General features: G+C 32.2%; 1 long non-coding RNA gene across 1 annotated transcript in view; it reads left to right on the forward strand.

Moving 5' to 3' along the window:
* The first annotated feature begins 141 nt into the window (after nucleotides 1-141).
* The window catches only part of LOC111083919, an 11,399-nt gene continuing 3,068 nt past the window's right edge, over nucleotides 142-8,472 (forward strand). Inside the window, exons 1-4 of the long non-coding RNA XR_002609303.1 lie at nucleotides 142-254; nucleotides 4,025-4,084; nucleotides 4,772-4,846; nucleotides 6,006-6,080. This is a non-coding gene — a long non-coding RNA (uncharacterized LOC111083919). The remainder of the gene's footprint in view (nucleotides 255-4,024; nucleotides 4,085-4,771; nucleotides 4,847-6,005; nucleotides 6,081-8,472) is intronic.

An 8,472-nucleotide genomic window follows, 5' to 3' on the forward strand; every position in this document is an offset into this window, starting at 1 on the left:
ATTAAGTTCATTTATTGCAACGTTTTTTTGGTGAAATATTCGGTTTATTTATTTTGTTTGATCATAGCTGTTCAGTGTTAAAAAAAGTACGGAATAATGCTAAAAAATGAGATATATTTAATTTTTTCTTAATTAAGGTTTACATAAATTCCAACTATTTTTTTCTGCAGATGTATCAAGCCAGACTAATGGTTATAAACAGACCGAAGACAAAGAACACAATCTTCAAGTCTCTGCTTCTTGTCCTTCGCAAAGTTGGTGTTTAAGTTAAATTTTTATTAATATTCGGTTTAAAAGCTATTTATAACTAACTTTTTAAATTGTATACAATGCGTGTTTGTACCTAATGTTTGTTTCGTGAGATGAAATTGTTTAAGAAATTTATCATCGACATCAAAACCCGAAAATGATGGGTTTGTGGTGTTTGTGTATAAAAAAGGATCACCATTTACTTGATAAATAGTGGCACAGAGGTATGTCTGTGGACTCACAACGCTAGAATCCGGGTTTCAATACCCGTGGTGGGCAGAGCACAGATAGCCCATTGTGTAGCTTTGTGATTAATTACAAAACAAACAAATCAGCAGGGTTAATATAAACAACTGATTGATATTACATTATTCGTTAAATCATAAAACTGTTTGCAATGTTCTATTTCTCGAGTCTGGAATTATTTCCAAATTAACTTACATGTAAAACGGGTGCTAACCCTGCTGAAGCCGCAAAGGCGAAACGTTGGTTAAAATAAAATAAAAAAATATTTTATATATAACTGGAATATAAAGGTCGTTTTTTTCTAAACTTTTTTACCAAAATGTGTAAGTCATTCCAGTATGCACTACAAATTTTGAAAGTACTTTCACACTGTAGGCAAACGACATGAACGAAATAATAATTCTGTTAAAACGATATTACTTCTCCATAAAACATTAGTAATTGAAGCATTTTTGCTTCAGAATTTCGCGTGTCGTTGTCACACACACACACACAAAATCGCGCTTCGCACTATGAAGCTCTGGGTGCATTATAAGAACGATTAGTGTTACCCAAGACTTGGCAGTGGGTGCTGTTGACTAGTTCTCTCCCTCTCGCACATCAGTTCAAAATTAAAATTTTTTCGCGAGTCGTTGTCACACACACACAAAATCGCGCTTCGCACTATGAAGCTCTGGGTGCATTATAAGAACGATTAGTGTTACCAAAGACTTGGCAGTGGGTGCTGTTGACAAGTTCTCTCCCTCTCGCACATCAGTTCAAAATTAAAAAATTTTCGCGAGTCGTTGTCACACCCACACACAAAATCGCGCTTCGCACTATGAAGCTCTGGGTGCATTATAAGAACGATTAGTGTTACCAAAGACTTGGCAGTGGGTGCTGTTGACTAGTTCTCTCCCTCTCGCACATCAGTTCAAAATTAAAAAATTTTCGCGAATCGTTGTCACACACACACAAAATCGCGCTTCGCACTTGGTGCATTATAAGAACGATTAGCGTTGCCCAAGAGTTGGCAGTGGGTGCTGTACTGTTGATTAGTTCCCTCCCTCTCGCACATCAGTTCAAAATTAGGTTCGGCTAGCGCAGATGGCTTTGTGCGAGTATCCCTGAAAATCGAGCCATACACAAGGCTATCTCTGCAAATTTTGAACTGATAAAACTAGAGGTGAAGACACTTCGCCAATACTTACCAATTTCTACTTCTTTATAGACTAAATACGCTTTTAGATTTGCTTGAAACTTGTAGAAAAAAGAAAGTTTAAATATCGTATTCAGCTGGGACTAATGATCAACAAGTAAAACCAGAAGCTTATGTTATTTGTTTTAAATACTGTTACATATTTTACGTTTTCTACAGAAGCTTATGTTATTTGTTTTAAATACTGTTGCATATTTTACGTTTTCTATAGAATCTTATGTTATTTGTTTTAAATACTGTTGCTTATTTTACGTTTTCTACAGAAGCTTATGTTATTTGTTTTAAATACTGTTGCTTATTTTACGTCTTCTTTATCCTCTTATTGTTCTGAACCATGTATTTATTTTTTAGTCGTCAATTTTTCTTTCATGTTCATACTGTAAACTATCCGATCTCTTTTTGCTACAAATATACTTCTTCCCCCAAAATTAAACTATAAAACGTTTTGGTATTCCAAGTCAACATTAAGTCATGATTAACCTCTTAAAAACAGAATAATCTACTTTACTAGTACGTCAGTCTTATTATAAACAATAGAAAGTCAACTGGCCTTGATTATCTATTTCAGGATCAGCTGTCCGTCTAAGGAATAAAAATAATATAGAAACATTTGACATTTTTAGCGTGCATTACCTAAATCAGTAGTCATTAGGTAATGAATAGTTGACAGACATGTTCGATATGATGCCCTTACAGACACGTTTTATTCATTCATTCCACTAATACTTCCAGAATAGCCCACCAATGGCCCAGCGGTAAATCTGAAGGCTTACTAAGCTAAAAATCCGGTTTAGATATCTATGTAGTTTTGTGTTTATCTACAAACAAACAAACAAAACTTCCAGAATAAACAGTTAATATACAGTAATTTGCAACAACAAAAATCTATTGAAACAGATACTTCCCTGTTCGTAGTAACACAAGACAACTAAATATAGTACACAGAGCCAGCAGGGGGTAATATTTTGGTTCCCTGTCCACGCGATGCGATGCTATATATATATATATCTTATTTATGTGATACTTTTGATGGTCAAATTCTCTTACTTACGGACACATCCAGACTACGGTGTCATGTGTGCGAGCATGGAAATAAATTGGGCTCTGAAAAAAAAAATACATAAAATATTGAAATTTAAGGAATGAAAAAGATCTAAGGAATAGACATCAGACTGGATATTTGAATTATTATTATACTTTAAAAATAGATAGTTATTTTTTTTCCTCCAGTTGTATATACTTTCATTTACGTTATACAAAACATATTTATTTCTGGGATTTTTGTGTCTGCTAAAATTTAAAATAATCCTTTCTCGTAAAAGTTTTTCTTTTTTTTTAATTTCGTGCAAAGCTACACGAGGGCCCTCTATGCATAACTGTCCGTAATTTTAAAGTGAAAGACAAAAAGCTAGTCAACTGCACCCGCCGTCAGCACCCAGACTACTCTTGTCTGATCGTTTGTTTGAATTTATGCACAAAGCTACACAATGGGCTATCTATGCTCTACTCACCACGGGAATCGAAACCCGGTTTCTAGCGTTGTAAGTCCGCTGTGCCACTGGGGACTTTTCTGATCGAATAGTGGGTTTTGGCCGTCATTCTTATAACACACTTAGGTTCCAAAATGTGGAGCACATTTATTTTGCGACAACGGACTCGAACCTTGGATACTCTGATTCACAATTACATACCCATTTCACTCGGCCACACCCAACTTCTATAACTTAGATATATATAGTTTCTAAGATGAAGTAAGGCTCTAATTAAAACATGTAATTTCTGGGCGGTATAGTACTAATCAAACACTTTATTTCCCTAAGTTCTTTCTTTAGTTAAACCAAAGACAAAACACGACCATGAAAGATTGTATCGGTAAACAACATCAGTCTCTAATACACATAATGCCATGAACAAAGACGTACATATATAATTCAATAAATCAGTAATAAATATTCAAAACTAATAATAATGACTTGTTTTGTCTGATATAGTTTGAAAAAGTACGAGATCATTACGAAATCCTAGAATATATATATATATATTGAGATTATGCTCTGTTGTGCTCAGTGGCGTAAGTACGCCCCCGGGACCCTAAGAGCTTGACAATTTTAAGAATTGGCAACAAGGGAAATAAATATAGGGGGCCCAATTACTTTTTTTTGCGGGGGGGGCATCTTTTGTAGTTACGCCCCCGGGTGCGCTATGTTATCATTTCACGGTATATTAGAAATAAAATTGTGAGATAGATCATGTACGATAAATAATATAATCACAAAATAGTCTGAAAATGTTTACGTCTTGATAATTTATATGATGGCACTGATATTTCAGGATCTGCTCCAACCAGTTCTTCAGTGGAAGACGTGAGAAACCATACCAATGTGGACAAAGGTAACTTGCAATTAATTTCTATCACGCTCGCAACATTGTTTTGAGCATCTGTATGAGTATTATTTATATATCTCTTTTATTGGTTTGATACTGGTATCAAACTGAAAAACTCTAAAATTGAGTTGTTTTTTTTCTCATTTTATAATCAATATTTTTTACATCTCATTTATTTAAAATGAAGAACTTTCCCCCCCTCCTGTTTTGTTATGGGTCTATTTGACCCCACACTTTGGTATCCATAAAAGTAAATATATCTTTCAGTTTGTTAGATTGAGAGTTTACATTAATTTCAAAAATTTATCATAAAAAAAGTAAAATATATCTATAGAAAAAAACGTTCCAGCAATTCAAGGCCGTTTCAATATGGCCAATATTACGCGAAACGTAACTGACATAAGTAGACTTATAGTATTAAGACTAATTAAGTAAATTGACACTGTTTTCCTGTCATAAAAATGAGTAGGTTATTAAAAATGATGACGTGTAACACTCGTGGCTAATGATCTGATGGGTAAACAGATTTTGAGTTATTGATTATAATTAAACTTTTTCCAAAATGGTTGACAAATACATCAAAGTAATGAGAACAAAATCAGAACTAAAATTATTATTATATTATGTATATAGCGTAATAGATAAACAAATAGTTATATTGTTTAAGCGTTTATAAAATATTTTTTATTTTAGATTCTTTTCCTGACGTTCTTCTGCAAGAATCGGAAACAAGACAAAAAGTTCAAAGAGAATATGAAAGAATGAGAGGTTTGTGTTCATGTAATATCATGTCAGATGTATATCTATAAGGAATTAATCACATGTAATATCAAGTCAGATGTATATCTATAAGGAATTAATCACATGTAAATACATCTGACTTGATATTACATGTGATTAATTCCTTATAGATATACATCTGACTTGATATTACATGTGATTAATTCCTTATAGATATACATCTGACTTGATATTACATGTGATTAATTCCTTATAGATATACATCTGACTTGATAATCTATAAGGAATTAATCACATGTAACCCTCGTGTGTGAAATTTATCCAAGAGATCTCGCGCATTTGATGTTTGGTCATCTAATTTCAAATTTTAATGTGCAGACACGCATCAGAATTAACGAATTTTGTGTTGTTTTTTTAAATTTGTTATGAACATATATATGTATATATATAAGTATCTATAGAGATATTCCCATTGTTAAAACTACGAAGTTATTTAAAGACGTAACAGAGCAGGGTTGACATTTTCAAGTCCTGAAATTATTTCAGTAAAAGGTGTTTTAATAGTATTTTACTTTTTTAGTATAATCTTAACGTGAAACTGTTCACAATGTAATTTTTATTTGTAATAGTATTTTACTTTTTAGTGTAATCTTAACGTGAAACTGTTCACAATGTAATTTTTATTTGTAATAGTATTTTACTTTTTTAGTGTAATCTTAACGTGAAACTGTTCACAATGTAATTTTTATTTGTAATAGTATTTTACGTTTTAGTGTAATCTTAATTACACGGATTTTTAATTGCGTAATTTATTTTCTATGTATAATAGAAACCAAAGAAGACGTTGTTTTTTTTTTGCACAGTGAAAGATAAAAATATTTATTTAGCTTGGAGTTTAATATAGGTTAAGCTAACACTGTAGATACTAGCCTCAATGATGGTTACTATGTTACCGAAACTAACATGTAATTTGCCAATGTTGTTCACTCTTAATACACAGAATTCTATATAATTTAATTTGATTTTATTTAAGCAGTAGTACAAAACGCCGTGACCTTGTTACTGGTATATAGTTACGAGCTATTGTAACACCATGTTAACGATGATCAGTGTCGTTTGTTTTTGGTGTACATGCTATAACTGATATGCATATCAAAACTTCGTTTTACGTTTCTGTTACTTTTAGAAACCTTTCAAGAACAGGTTCGCAAGGAAATATCTTACAGAGAAGAGCTTGCTAAACAGCTACAGTTAGTTAGAGGTGAGTGTCTAGAGCCGTATGAGCTTTTACGTGTTATACGATAGGATGTTTTAACACTATTTTAATACTTAAGTTATTGTTAAGTATGAGAATAACAAGATCTTTGACATGTTCATGCTATTCGTTTTTTCACACTACCAATGTGGTTTCGTTTCGTGCATCTCATATTTACTCGCGCATAAATACTGTTTATTTCTACGCAGCTAGTTATTCGCATCACGATTATTGTTCATTTATACAGAGCTACTTATCCAAGTCACGAACACTGTTCAATTCTGCACAAGTAATTATTTATGTCACGAACACTACTAAGTTTAGTGTATTTTCGTTACGTAACATACATTACTCAATTTGGGGCATTTAGTTACGTTACATATACTGTTCATTTCTGTACAGTTAGTACGTTACACCTACTGTTCAGTTCTGTGCAGTTAGTACGTTACACCTACTGTTCAGTTCTGTGCAGTTAGTACGCTACATCCACTGTTCAGTTCTGTACAGTTAGTACGTTACATATACAGTTCAGTTCTGTGAAGTTAATACGTTACATCTACTGTTCAGTTCTGTGAAGTTAGTACGTTATATCCACTGTGCAGTTCCGTACAGTTAATACGTTACATCCACTGTTCAGTTCGTACAGTTAATACGTTACATCCACTGTTCAGTTCTGTACAGTTAGTACGTTACATCTACTGTTCAGTTCTGTACAGTTAGTACGTTACATCTACTGTTCAGTTCAAATATATGTACAAGTTTGCTCGATGAAGATATTTGATAATAAATATAATAATAAACAAAATTATAAATTTTATTTTTATTGTAATTACGATTAAATGCAATTCTAACAAAAGTAGTAACGGTGGCAGGATCGGATGCTTATCTCACATACACCTTTAGAACATAATCAGTTAAGCATCATTTTAATAAAGAATATATAGTAAGTTCTATTGCGATGCAGAAGATAACTTACTCGCACACTATATTGTCGTGTAAAAAAAATCATAATTATACTTGTAATGAAAAGAAGTCATGTAATCCGGATTTTAAAACACGTTTTTGATGTGTTTTATCTTATAACTGAAGTGTTTATGGTGTAACATGATTTATTAATACAGTTTATTTTTTAATAGTTTTGCGTTGAATTAATGTAATTAATTATACACTTGTATGTATGAGTATGGATGCGTGAGTGAATGTACGGTTAGACTGTGTGCCATCATGCATCTAATAATTATGACAAGTTCTGTTATCCCTAACACCGAAATGTAAATTATTTGACTTAGTACTTTACTAATTATTTAATTTGATGTAATTTGGTTAGAACTTTTCCTACGTTCGAGAAGTAATTTCAAGCTTTACGAGTGTTTAAGTCTAAATGTTTCTTAAAAGACAAAATGCATTTAAGTTGAATTTATTTTTAAGTTCAGTGCAGTGTGGGTTTTCACTAATATTGTGTTTTTTTTGCTGGGTGACAACTAACCAACTAATATAGTGTATATAAAAAATAACGTTTCTCAGTACAACTGTACTTAAGAATAGTTTATATGCAAAATTAGGCCCTCTAAGTACTACAGTATTTAAGAATGATTCTGCGCTAACTTAGCTGGTTGGAAAAACTGTTCGGTGGATTGACTTATATGAAAGCGTATCGTGATCTATAGTATGCACTCGCGTGCGTATTTTGAGACAGAATCGAATGTCATGAATAACCTCAAATTAGGAGCTAAAACGATCTTAGTTAAAAAAAAAAACAATTCTTTCTCAATTATTATTATTATTATAAGGAAATATACAAAAGCGCACAATTAAGAAATACTCTAAAAGTTGCCTTCATTTGTTTTCTGTATTCTCTTTGTTCAGTTATAGGTAAGGAAAAATACTTAATTTTGGCATCTTACGTAGTTTTGTTCTTATCTTTCAATTCATTTGTTTTTAAACACAAAGATACACAATGGACTATCTACGCCTGTCGAACTCCGATTTTTTTTGCGTTAGAAGCCCTCAAACTTACCGCTGAGCCACAGAGGGCTTATCTTTCGAACTGAAAAGCCCTGATCGGTGTTGACGAACGACTGTACCTCACATCTTAATTACTCCATAAACAGTATGCTAATTTAATGGGAAATCACTACTTACTAAACTGAAGCTGATAAAAAAGTGTACGATTATTTTTTTAATCCACACATATAAGCTTTAAAAAAATAATATTATAGTGTTTAGCCAAGACTTAGAAACAACATAACTTAATAGGTAGCTTTCTTATCCACTACAGAAAAAATTAAACTTATTCAAGAAAAATTTGTGTTTTATTAGTATTAGATTATATTTGTTTGGTTATAAAGACTACAGATACCAAAAGTCGAGTAGAAAAGTTGGCACATAGTGTTTATTT

The sequence above is a fragment of the Limulus polyphemus genome, unplaced genomic scaffold (assembly GCF_000517525.1).
Source record: "Limulus polyphemus unplaced genomic scaffold, Limulus_polyphemus-2.1.2 Scaffold12116, whole genome shotgun sequence".
Lineage (NCBI taxonomy): Eukaryota > Metazoa > Arthropoda > Merostomata > Xiphosura > Limulidae > Limulus > Limulus polyphemus.